Raw genomic sequence first — 14,209 nt, forward strand, 5'->3', positions numbered from 1 at the left:
TCTGCTTCTAGCCAAGTTAATGCACTGTTGCAGCCTCGACTTTCCTACGCTATTTAAATGCCATATGAAGAAGAAGTAGAAGACGATGACGACAATGACTATACGACTAAGACTGTGACGATGCGGCGGACGGTTCTACTGTTGTTTCGACATCGTCGTCCTCGTCTTCGTTGTTGTCAACTGTTGTTTTGATTATTTATGAAAATTAAAAAATAAAAGACGACCCTTAATAGGAACACACCGCCGCCACCGCAGTCTCGTCACATATCCTCACAGCACCAAAGGAACAAAAACAGAGACGAAATTCCACAATTGTAGGATTATAAGTGTTGCCAGGATAGTTTTTTTTTTAACAAGTTTTTAGTAAGTCTGAACAATTTAAATACATATAAATTTGTTGTTCTCTAAAGGGCGGTATTACAATAGTCCTGTTTTTTTTCACACAGTTTGACATTATTAGTAATTTAAGCTTTTTATTTAAAAACTTGGTCAGAGCCAATTCTTCTTAGATTCATAGTCATTCTAAAGCTTTCAATCACAAGAGCAAGTTCGTCAAGCAATGCAGTCATTATTCTGTTGGCAAACAGCATATTTTGATGTACCTAAAGGCGGGCTGGCAACATTGATGACACACGAGACAGTCACTCATTCCTCTTCTTTGCATTTGATTTGCAATGCAACATCAATCTAACAACACAAACTTTACGAATACCAAGCATAAGAGAAAATGTGATGTAAAAGAAAATATAAATTTCATTCCATAAGCGGGTTTGGTGGGGCGATCGAAAATGACGACGAACGGTGACGCCGCCGCCGCTGCCTGCCGCCAACGAACGACCGACCGAGAACCGAGACCAATGACAACGACAACAACGACGACGACTCATGGTGGTGTAGCCAACATTTAGACTTCTTACATAGACGTGATCACTAACTCGAAAACGTAACCGTTCCCGTCTCTGTCCCGAATACCTGAACACCGACCAACGACCGCATGCAGTGCATTGAAGTATGCACTATACCAAAGAAGTATCTCGTGCAACAGAAGTACTCCAGCACCAGCACCATTACCACTTCCATGGAGGCGCAACAACAGCAACAACCAGCCTTCAGTATATTAGCAGAAAAAAGCAGCACAAACTCAGTACCTCTACCTATTGTCGAGACGAGACGAGTCGAGTCGATTCGAGGCTCTTTTATTCTTTGCTGATGATGCTGATGCCAAAAACAAAACACCAAACCACTCGAGAGGCTTCCAGAAATAAAAAACAGAAACTGAAACAGAAACAGAAGCATAATGCAGACGTAGAGAAGGGTGCGCTATTGAGCAGATTGCAGAGGGGGGAGAGCAGCGACGGGACGGCAGCATTTTTATTAATGAGAGAATAATTAATTAATTAAAAGCCACATCCATAAAGATAACTTAAGTACGCAATTCAACTGTCGAATAAAAATAATAACAATAATAATCATAATACTGATGATGCTGCTGCTGTTGTTGAGGCTGATGCTGCTTCTACTTCAGCAGGCCAGCAGCAGCTTCCTTAACCTGATAGTGGTGGTTCGTGGCTTAGCTTTAGCTTCGATGACGATGATGACGAAAAAAAAAGCAGAAGTGCAAAGGTTTCGTGCTGCTGTCGCTGTGTGACCGGGGCCGCGCAGTTATCGTGTTTCGAATGTAGCCTTTAGACGAATGTCGATGTCTCGTCGTCGTCGTTGTTTTCGTCGTCGCGTCGTCGTCAATCGACGTCAGTCTGGTTAATTTGCACTGCCAAAGGATCGATCCATCAGCATTTTATTTGATTTTTATGCATTTCAATTAATGACATTCGTCGATTTGTCGCTCGGTGTTTTTTAAAACATTTTTGTTTAGTTCCTTTTTCTTCCGATTTTGTTTTATAAACGGTTCCCTTGTGTAACCCTTTGGTGACTTGGTTGACTTCTGGCGGTTTAGCTTTGTGATATATTTTTTTTTTTTTGAATTTTAGTTGCCTCACATCACACAAAGTTACTAATTGAAAAGGTCTTCTCTACACATCAGATCGGTTTTTTAATTTATTTTTGTAGAATCGAAGTCATGTTTTGTCTACGATAGGAATGTGGATTAAATAAGCTATTTGGAGAGCGGTCTTGTGTTTTGTTGTTTAGCACGCAGAGCGGTACTTAAGTTTAATTATTTTATTGTTTTTGTCTTTTGGTTTTTGTATTCTTACACATAACTAAGCCTGTTTTAGACTAAAGCGACTAATTGAGTTTTGGCAGTAGTTAAAGGTATGTGAACAATGTCATCTGTAGTGAAAGTTAATTGGTTGGGAATTTTAAGATGACAAAGGTAAAATGTCAGGGTCGTCTTATGGGAAAATCGTTATTTGCCAAAGTCCAGTATGGTATTTAAAAAAGTCTTAGAAAATATTTTAGTTAAATTATTTAGGATTCGTCAGGGTGGTATCTGAGTTATCGAAACGTTGCAGTTGCAACATAAGCTCACAAGAACAATAAGAAGGTAATAATATCACTGAACTAAAGGGTGATTTTTTAGCTATTATATTTTTGGAAAAACTGGTTTAAACAACTGACGCACGTTTCGTGTTTTGTTTCAGTGCCACACATCTTCAGTTTGGTCTACAATTTAACCATGAATCGTTTTACAAACGAACAATGCTTGCAAATTACTGAATTTTATTATCAAAATGCGTGCTCTGTTAAGAAAGCTCATTGCGCATTTCTTCCATTTTACACTAAAGCGGATATTCGGGCTATTGTGACTAAATTTCGCACCAAATTTACATTGTTGGACATCAAACCACTAAAACGCTTACGTAGAGTGCGAACTGAAGAAAATATCGCTGCTGTATCGGCCAGGGTAATGATGACCATCAACTATCGATTCGTCGCCATCCGCAGCAGTTGAGTCTCTGTTACTCAACAACGTGGAAGGATTGCGGAAGGATTTAGGTGTGATGCCTTTCAAAATACAGCTGGTGCAAGAATTGAAGCTGAATGACGTACTGCAGCGTAAAATTTTTTGGTGAAAGGGCTCTTGGAAAGTTGGCCGAAGATCCACTTTTGTACCGAAAAATTGTGTTCAGCGACGAAGCTCATTTTTGGGTCAGTGGGTACGTAAATAAGCAGGATTGTCGATTTTGGAGTGAATATCAGCCATAAGCATTGCAAGAGCTACAATGGACTTATTGAGAGGCGACTTAGGTGAACATTTTTTTTTTACGTTCGGAACGATTTTAGACTATTTTTTGTGGGGCTATGTTAATGCTCATATCTTTACAGACAAGCTCGCTTCAATTGAAGCATTGAAAGACAACATTGAAGCATTCATTCGTGAGATACCGGCCGAAATGTTGAAAAGGTTATGCCAAAATTGGACCAACGAATGGACCTTTCAACATTTGCATGAAATAATCTTCAAACATTAAACTATAGGTATGGACCGTACTATCGATTCAAATAAAGAATTCATGCATTCTTTTTCAATTGGATGTGTTTTTTTTTTGAAAAACTTTCCTATATCTTTTAAAAATTCACCCTTTAGTTCAGTTCTTTGTTTTAAAAATGACTCTAGTTAAAGGAGTTCTTTATTTTAAAAGACTTATTTAAGCTTGTCTTGTCTCAATTTTAAACACTTTAACAGTTCTTCTAACTAAGGAACCTTTTTAACAGAATACAGAAAAACTGGCCTAATTTCGACTGCTACATAATTAAATCATACACAACCAAGAACTAAAAAATTAACTATTACAAACATCAACTTTGTGGACATTTCTTCCAAAGTCACCAAGTCTTGCAGTTGTGGTGAAATTGAAAGACCGCAATTTGTTATTGACTCAATAATATTCAAATTTTCAAATAAAAATCGAACCGTTGTTTTACTTAAACGGTATCGTGAGTAAAATTCAAGATCTGCAAGCTTTTTGGATGGACAAGCTCTGCGTTTAAACACTTTGGCTTTATAAATATCTCAAAATCCTCAAAATGTCAAAATCATGGTTTTCGAGAAACATTTTTCTTTTTTTTTTTGTTTTAAAGGGCAAAAGTGAAATGGATAAAGCTTTAAAGTATATAGTTTACATCGTTTAAAATTTTCAAAGAGTCAACCCTCGTATTAGAACTCTTTAGAAATGGGTTTCAACTTGGGTAAAATAAGAACAAAGAAAGATATTGGCGGAAAATTTTAGACGATTTAGTACGATGTAAAAAATTGCTACATTATCTTTTTAGTATCTTACTAAATCTACATGACACATGTCACTTTTCTCAAAAAATGACAAAGTGTTTTAAAATTAATAAATTGTGCAATAAAATTTATTTATAGATATCATAAAAAGTAAATTAATTTAAAATGTTTTCGGAGGAAGAAGATTTTGAAATGTTTGAGGATTCAGTGTTGTGTAGGGAAGTTAAAAGATTTAAAACTCGAGCAAATCCTCTTGAAGAGCTGGACGATGGTGAATTTTACTCCAGGTATAGATTTAATAAAACAACTGTTCAACAACTGCCACCAACCTTCACACCGAAGCTAACAGTTGTAGCTCTGGGTATTGAAGATGCTTCACGGGGAATAGATCTATCGCAGATATTCAATAATTTAATGCACATTTCATTTAAACTTTTTCACTAAACAATAATTCTCTTACCTGGTAGAATAAATTTTTAATATAATTCGTTGTTAATATCCAAAATAGTTGCAACGAACTTAAGCTTTAACGCAAATAAACAACGGCTAGTTATTAAAACCAAATTAATGAAAAAAAGAAAATACAAATTCAATGTTATCACTTTGACATTTGCAAAAATACGAGTATTAAGGTATGTTTGTTTTGTTAGCTCCACAATTTGTCATTATTTAGATGTGTTCATGTTTTTTTTTTAATAAAATATTTTTAGCTTGATACCAGTTAGCAAAACAATAATAAGTGTTTAAAATTAGTGAAAAGTTAATAGATTACTATGTACAATGTACATAGTAAATTGTTAATTAGTATCGTGCTAAGGCCTTAATAATAGGTTGTTTAAAATTTTGCGCCATTGACTTTAAATTTGTTTATATTGGCCGAAATTTTATTCAACTTTTAGAAAAATCGACAGACGGACACAGACGGTAAGGTCGCCCACTTTCATTTGATGATCATTTTAATTCACTTATAAGCATATCAAATGTAAACCTACTCTTGCCAAAGCAACAATTAAAAAGGAATTCCTACTCAAAGGTTTAAAAAACAATAGAGATCAAGACTATACACTAAAATCTACACGATTATTAAAAGCATAAAATTAAATTACAAAATAACAATTCTTATGAAAAATTTAAATTCTCAGAAAGAGACTCCATCTTCATTTTCATTTTTCCTTAAAAGGTACTTAAACTTTCACAATCAAATTAATAACATAACTTAATACTTGCATAGAAGAAGAACAAGAAAAAGATGAAACTTTCGTCCTCTGGCGTTTGTATGACATCCTTCAAAGAAACTATCTTTTTCCTCTTTCTTTGAGTTGAGAAAAATTGTGTTTTATTTTATTTTACTCTGAAGCCCTGAAATGCAATAAAACTTAAAAAAAAAATAACCATAATTAGATCAGAGTCTAGTTATTTAGTTGCTAAAAGAGAAACGAAGAAATCTGTCTTCTATTCTTTGTGCGCACGTTTTTATGCAGGATAATGTATTTATAATAATTTTTATGACGATGATGGAAGAGATGAAAATTATGTTTTTTAGTTCGTTCAACTTTTGAAGATTTTGTTTTGATTCTTCTTTAAGGAGACACATAGAATAATATTTTGGTTTTTGTTTTGTTTCTTTTTGAGATTGATGTTGTTTGGACTGTAGGTTTTTTGGGCTAGTTTTGACAAGAGCCTTATTTTCCATATCTGAAAAGATCTCACCTTAGATTATAAAGAGTTTTGGGTAATCATTTCACTCACATCATCAATCAAAAGCATACGTTTTAAAACATATTTATATTTAATAATAAGCGAATATTAAAAGGGTTTTTGTATACCTTTAATATGCCAAGACACAGTGGGAGCATTAGGAAAAGAGGGAAGAGTTAGATAGGAGGTACCGGTGTACATTGATTTTTACTTCCTGAACACTTTAATGATAGGGAAAGATAGAGCGTGGCAAGATATTCCACATTCGCGTAGTACGGGTAAAAAATGAATCTCTGAAGTTCAAAGTACGGCCGAAGTTGGGTTCAAGGGTAAACTGATGGGTATTTTTAGAAATGCGGGTATTACGGTTAAATTGTTTAAGAGGATGAATGCAACTGGCTATTTCACTAGAGCAAAGTCCGTTAAAATAATGGTAACAAAAGTTAATACAAGAAACTTTACGACGATGTTCGAGTGACGTAATCGGCTTGATGATATTAATGTCACTAATCATTTTAAAAGCTCTTCTTTGAATACTGTTCAACGGACTTAAATAAGCTGATGGAGCACCAGCCCAGAGATGAGCTTTGGACGTATATAGGTTTTTGTAGATTGTAGCCAGATCAGACGGAGAGAAACATTTCTTGCATCTTCTCAAAAAATGTACGAAATCTTGCGGAATTTTTGGCGACATCGCGTTTGTGATCGCTCCACAAAAGGTGGTTCCTGATTCACATTCCGAGGATGTCAAGATTTTCAGTTTCATTGATGCAAGTGCCACTCATAGATAGTGGCAAAGAGGGTATATCTCGCTTTAAGGATACAAGGAAGTATTGGGTTTTCGAAGCATTATATTCCAGACCGTTTCTTATTCCCCATTTTATAATGCTGTGTAGACCGAAATTTAATGAGCTTTTCATATTTTGTCGTTGCAGTTCCACATCCAAAGAGGAGATTTGTGAGTTTGGAATCGAATAATGAAAAGCTTTCGAGGGCTATCGTCAACAAAATAATGTATTGAATTAGAAGTAACAGACATGTCATCATTTATAAAAATGAGGAAAATAGTCTGAGAAAAAATTTAATTTTTTAGTATCAGACTTAAATCCGTCCAAAACAACTTGTATTGAACAGCTAGAAAGGTAATTTCCAATTCAACGACGAAGAGATTCACCAATACCTAAAGCACGCATTGTCGATAAGAGTGCTTGGATCCAAAATTTATCAAATGCCTTTAAAATATTAAGTGCAATAATCTTACTTTCTCCAAAACGATGTAAAGATTTATTCCACTGTTCGGTGAGATGAACCATGAGATGGCCACTGGACCTATTGCTACGAAAGCCGTATTGCCGGTTATTACGATGCTTCCGTTCTATAGCTGATAATTAATCAGCGTTTCCGTGACTTTAGAAAGAAGGGACGTTAGGATATTGCGCGGGAAGATTCGCCTTTTTTGGGATTGGCTGAACAAATGCAGTTTTTCAACTACTCGGAATAAACCCAGAAAAATAGAATAGATAGAAAAGCTTACGCAGTGGTGTGCTAGCCCGGAAGAACACCTCTTTAGAATAACAGCGGGTATATCACCCGAACCAGCGGATTTATGAATGTTGAGATTTTTAAGAACTCTCGGCACAGTACGAGTACAAAAAAAAAATTGGTCCCATAGAATCATTTACGCGTTCAAGAACTGGAAGAGCCATGACACTATCTGGTAAGGTGGAATTTTCGGCGAAGTGCCTTGCAAAAAAGTGAGATTTATCAATAGAGCTAACTAAAGGAGTGGCATTAACAACAAGCGTAGGAACCGAGGAAGAGGAAGAATTCCTTATGTTTTTTACGAATGATTAAAAACTCTTACTGCCTTACTTACTGCCATTGCATTAATTTTTGGTCATGCAAAAATTTGGTCATTCGAATACGGGCGTTGCAGGCCTTCCTTGCTTGTTTAAACTTTTTCCGGTTTTCCTCAGTCGGGTTTGCTCTAAAACACCGGAAGCTCATCTCTTTCTCCTTGATAACCTCTTTGCAGCTCGAATCGAACCATGACTTTCAGGATAAAAGTTTTCATACTCAGATGAGTCACAGCGTCACTATGGAGAAAACATAATGACCAATTAAAGATCCTGAAGAAGTTTTTGAGACCGTCCCAGATGGCTTTCTCGTACTGCCAAATGGTTTCGTTTGGAGCTCATTCTATAACTGGATTTGTTTGACACGAGATATTAGCAGATGACAGATGATACTGTGGTCCGATGTGCTTAGAGGCGTCAATACACTGATTGTGTACTTATCAGGATCAGAAGTGAGCAACAATTCAAGCATCAAGTGTATTTTCTTCTCGGCCGTTAACGTCTGATATTCGAGTAGGCTCCTTGACAAGCTGAGGAAGATGGTTAAAAAATCTCATCACACATTCCTTCGGGTGATGTCTGGCCTGATGAATGAACCTATAAATTTGAGTTATCATTTCCTATGATTTAATAAGCAAAAGAACTTTTGCTCTTATTTTCTAAAAGTGTAACAAAATATTAATTATATTTAATAATAATTTCAATATTTCGTGCAATTTTAATGCAATTTTTTCTGTTATCATAACATTGCGAAAACCCTTTGTATGAGTTTTCTGTTGTGTTTTTAAGTTTTCGTATTTTGTAAAAAAAAATTTAAAACTATATTTTTATATACATACTTAAATAAGTTTGATTTCAATATCTGTTTTTCTTCCCGAGATTTTTAGTCCAAAACCAATTTTTAACAATTTGTAAATTTTTATTTCTTATACAAAAAAATTATAATTGATTTTTCGCCTCAAAAATTTTACGAATAAAAAATGGTTTGCCTCCAAAACAATTTTGTTCAAAAATGAATGACGTTTTTGAAATCAGGTAAAACTTTGAGAAAAATCAAACCTATAGATTTTTTATAAAAAATAAAAATAAAAAAAAACATTACTTAAAGCTGGTAAAAATTGAATTTCGACTCAAATAACTTTTCAGAAATTTTAGATATGGCTTCCAACTTATTTTATCGTATAAGAAATATTTATTTTATTTTTTTTTTAAATACTGTTTTCAACATTCAGTAGCATTTTGAGAAAAATCAAATTGACAGTTTTTTACAAAAAATTAAAAACCTAAAAAAAAATTAACAAAAGTTGGTAAAAATTGGTTTACGACTTAGATATCTTTTCAAAACTTTGAAATATTGGCTTTAAACTAATTTTATCTTATGAGAAATATTGTTTTCAACATTCAGTAAATTTTAAGAAAAATCTAATTGACAGTTTAAAAAAAATTAAAATCTAAAAACAGATTTTCGACTAAATAATCTTTCCAAAAATTAAAAATATTAACTTTAAATTAATTTAATCTTATAAGAAATATTGCTTTGAACATTCCATAACATTTTGAGAAAAATAGAATTGACAATTTCTTAACAACAAATTAATACCTAAAAAAAATTAATAAAAGTTGGTAAAAATTACTTTTTTATTCAAATATCTTTCCAAAAATATATGATATAGGCTTTGAATTAATTTTTTTTATAAAAAATATTGTTTTCAACATTCAGTAAATTTTTTCGGTTATCGATATCTCGGTTATAATATAAAACATTGGCTTTTAATTAATTTCATTCATCCAATTTGTATTTGTTTATATTAGAATAAAAAAACTTTTAAGAAATGCTACTAAGATTGGTAAAAATTGGTTTTCGAATAAAAATCTCGTTAACCAAAAAAGATTTTGAAATCAAACTCTTTTATCATATAAAAAATTCTGTTGGTAGTTTTTAAATTTTTTAAAATAATTACACTGATAACTTTTTTAACACAGACGGGATGGGAAGTTATCAGTATGGGTGGCATCCTAGCCTCTTTTTCTACTTTTGGTGTAATATCATTTCTTGTTCGGAAAATATTCAGGTGACAAATATTTGTAAATTTTTTTTTGATTTATTTGATCGAGAGATTTTTTGATTAACCAAATCCTTCAGCTTTTTTTAAACTGATATAACAAAAAATCTAATGAATTTAATTATTTAAAAGCCGTTGAGATATGGAGGGTGAAAAATCGTAATTCGAACGTACAAATATACGAACGTACGTAGAAACGCACACATGGAGATCCTTCGAAGAATTAATTATTTAGGTTTTAGGGATCCTGAACCAAAGAGAAATGTCAAACTTTTCAATTCGACACATGGGAGCGATTACAATAAATGTTAAGATAAAAATGTAAACAATACTTCAAATAACTTAAAGCTATCACTTTTAAAAAAAGGTAACAGCATTTCTCTTTGGAAATTCACAAAACGGTTGTAAAATACACAAAATAATAATTGGGAACAATTCTGACAGTTCGTGAAAACTTAGAAGCTATTTGAGTTTAAACAATTCATTTGAAGTAGGGGTCCAGTTTTAGCTATCATTAGTTTCCATCATTGCATTCAATGATTGGAATTTTTCTGTTAGGTCGGTTAAGGAGATCATTGAAAATTTCTATCATCGAAAACCAATATCTGATTGCAATTTACCGGAATTTTGTTTCTACCAGAAATCTTTATAAAGTTGAAAAACCAATCAGTGAAACGATTTAATTGAATTTTTGGACGGAATATAGAAACAGAAAATTAAATATTTGTCTGAAAAATCTTAAACTTTTATTTGAGTGATTTCAAATCGGTCAAAACATAATTTTGCATTTATAATCAAAAAGAGCTTTGAATTTATTTCAATGATAGGTTTTTTTTTGTCAATATTTTTTAGGTACTAGTAGATGATATTCATGTTGATTGCAAAATCCAATAAATAAGTTGAGGATGGTTTTTTTTGACAAATTTTATACCACAGAATTGTCAAAATTAACATTTGATTCTCCCATTTTTTATAATAGTGTATTTATTACTTTTAAGAAAATTTATAATATTTTCAAATAAAAATAAGTATCTAGGAATATTTTTGAAAATTTAGCAATACTTAAACACTTTACATCAATTCAAATTCTAGAAGACACATTGATATCGAAACAGTTTTACAAAATCTAAGAAACTTTTCTACAAACTGTGATAAAATTTGACAAGTACGTGAGTTAGTAAAGTGGGGACTTCTTTTATAATATTTCAATAAAGTGCAAGTCTGCCAAGAACTTAACTAAACACAATTATTTTGAATTAAATATTAACTCCCTGCTCGAATTTAGTTTTTCCTTCATTATTCTTGTAAACAACGCTGACGAATATAAATTGTTTTACCAAGAGCTGAAGATAATCGTTTATAATAAAAGTATCATCCTTCAAATCAAAATTTTCAGGTACCGACAAAAGTTCTTATAGAATTTACGTACCTACACAGATTTTTCAGGAACATTCCCAATCACGCTATAATACCTGTCTATATATTTTCAAGCTTCTTAACCAATTAAAGTTCACAGACGTACCGAGTATAGACGTTCTGTATTACTTCCTCTATTATCTTACAATCTTCATTTCAATCACGCGAGGAAAATCCTTAGAAAAAACAAATACCTACACATTTTCCAGCTCTTCAGAAGTAAAACCGAAAGAAAAGAAAATTGAAACAATTTCTTTTCTCTTTTTTCAATGTCACATGCAATCACTTGAGACGACTGTCATAAGCATTCCCTTGAACCCTAAGGGATAGGGTATCTATCATATAGGTATGCACCATGCACAACACGACGCACGTCTCAAAGCTATACCTACCACTAACCATAAGATACCTAGGTTTTATTTGAAATTTCCCTTCGAAAGAATGCAACATTGCTTTAAAAAAATAACATGTGGTAACCCCTAATTGCTTACAGTTCTATATTGCAATAGGTATACCTACCAAGCCCAACCTAACACCCTTCTTGGGTATGTGAAGTGTAGGGGATGTTATCTACACCCTTAACTCCTTGTTGCTTGCTTATGGTTTTCTTTTTGTTTGTCTTGCAACAGGAGACCCATACCTGCTGGGAGGAGCATTGTGCATAACAAAACACAAAATAATATACCATTCTCAAGCCCTCACACCCAATTCGAATTTCCCTATTTTCCGGAATAAATAATAGCAAGGCTTGACATATCCCTATAAGTATGGTATACGGTATACCCTATGTGCTTAAAGGTATGAAGGTGAAGGGAAATATTGTAATTACAGAAGAGACTAACAGAGATTGTAGGGGGCGCACATAAGTGGTTCTGCGGGTCTCTTGAGAGAAGTCTTCGTCTAGACTGTGGTGTAGACTGTAGACAGAACAAGGTAGGGGTAGGAAAGTCCTTATAGGTACTCACCTGTTTTCAATCATGTGGGGACTGGTGATATCCGGTTTATGGTTGTTCTGGTCAATGGTCATTTTTGAGCAAAACGCAAGGAATTAGTTTTTTTTTGTTTTGTTTTCCTGTAATCCTTATCGTTTGTTTTTATTTGAATTTTAAATTCACTTAAGTATGAATTATATGCACTTTTTACCGCCAAATTATTCGCACGGAACGAGAATGGCTATGGCCATGGCGCTATTTTAATGGTAGCAACAGCACACTCAAAACAATACAATTTTCCAATCCGGATATCCGGTAGCAGAACAGAACACACAACAAATTCAAAACGCCACTCACTCAATATCACACGAGCACTATATTTGCTTTATTTACATATATTTTCGCACAACAACGGTACTCTTTGTTTTGAATAACACTCTAGCGGTAAATTGACCGAATTTTTGTTTGTATTCCGATTTCGAAATCAATAAAAATGACAAAAGCGAAACACACACTGTTTTGCTTTTCCTTTGAAAAGTGATTATTTTTAAAAAATGTTCATCCACCTACCTTTGGAAGGACAATTACGGTCCAAGCTGTTCCGAGGTAGGTTCAAGAAAAACCGGCGAAACCGAACTTTAACCAACAATTAAATATTCAAAATCCAAACGAGATAGAACATGTTTTCGTACCTATTTTTGAAAAACATCGACTTCGAGACAAGAATTACGATTTTTACGCAAAATGCCAAAATTGACAGCTCTCAAAAAACACGCACGCTTTTCTTTCGTATCAGAATCGTAATCGGTATCGGACGAACAAATATTACGTTGACACTCCGGTAAGTTGGTTCGTTTTCGTTTCTGTGGCTTCTTTAACTGCTGTTGGAGGAACAACAGAAAGTGCTCAACTTCGACTGAACCAGAAGCGGAGCCACGGGAAATGCGAACGCGGCAATCGGCGACGACGAAGATGACGATGAAGGCGACAATCCAATCGAATCGACCCCAGTTTCGTTTGGAGTTGAGTTAAATTTTTGATATGAGTGAGTCGTTGTCAACTGGTTTGAGTTTTGAGTGTTGTTTGCATCTGTTTTCGTTTTGTCCGTTGTTGTCGTTGTCGTTGTTCATTTCCCCCCACAAAAAAATTGCCGGTTGTTTGGATTTCAACCAACAAGAAAAACAACAACGAACTCAGAGCTGTTGGCCTTCCAGGAAGCACAACATAAAAAAAAGAAACATAAACAACATAAGAACGACGAACGGGAACGAGTTTGTTTTTATTTTTATTGGAAAAACAAGTGTTGGAAGTTTGAGTGGTAATTTGATGGAAAATGTTGTTTTGTTGTTGTTGGAGTTGGAGTTTTAGTTGTGTCTTTTGTCTCTTTTGCTCTTTCTAAACAACAACATCCTCTTCTCTTACTCCTTTGACAAAAATGAAAATAAGTATTTTCCATCTGATCAGAATAATAATCTTACTTCCCCTCATTTCTTCTTCAGTTAAAGTATTCAGTTGTTGTTATTGTTCTGTTTCGTTTCAGAATTTCAATCATTCCAGTTGCATTTTCCAGTTCCATTCGTTTATTTAGCGAGAGGAGCCAAGAGCATAAGACGATACCTGTTCTGTTCTTATTGGATTTTGTTTTCATTTAAATGAGTTTGAGTGGATTTAGTGGAATCAAGAAAAACCAGGGGATTCTTATTTGGCATGTTTCAATTTCTTTCGTTTCATATTTCAGAGAAATGCTCAAGAGATATTTGTAAATTTAGAAGAGCATTTGGTTTAAGAGATGTTAAAAATTGTTTTAATGTCATTCATTACTCTTTTTTGAGTGTTTGGTATTTTATATTTTAATTTATGTTTGATGTGTGTGGATGAAGATGGTCGAGATTTTTATTTGTTTATAAATAATATAAGTAACAACGGTTTTGTTAAATATGGGATTAAGGTTTAAATTTTGAAGAATTTATTGAAGATACAATATTTATTTATAGCTTTTATGAATTTAAAAAAAATAAAGTTAAACGCATTCCAGAATATTTTTCAAGAAGTTTT

The 14,209-nt window shown here is 33.5% G+C and overlaps 1 protein-coding gene across 2 annotated transcripts in view; it reads right to left on the reverse strand.

The window, feature by feature from the left end:
• LOC129945941 (uncharacterized) overlaps positions 1–13,118 on the reverse strand; it is a 214,447-nt gene extending 201,329 nt beyond the window's left edge. The window contains exon 1 of one of the 2 annotated variants that reach the window (XM_056055924.1): positions 12,188–13,118. The gene's annotated coding sequence lies outside the window, so the exon portion shown is untranslated. The remainder of the gene's footprint in view (positions 1–12,187) is intronic. The other variant, XM_056055925.1, reaches the window with a different exon arrangement.
• Between the last annotated feature and the right edge of the window lie 1,091 nt (positions 13,119–14,209).

The sequence above is a fragment of the Eupeodes corollae genome, chromosome 2, assembly GCF_945859685.1.
Source record: "Eupeodes corollae chromosome 2, idEupCoro1.1, whole genome shotgun sequence".
Lineage (NCBI taxonomy): Eukaryota > Metazoa > Arthropoda > Insecta > Diptera > Syrphidae > Eupeodes > Eupeodes corollae.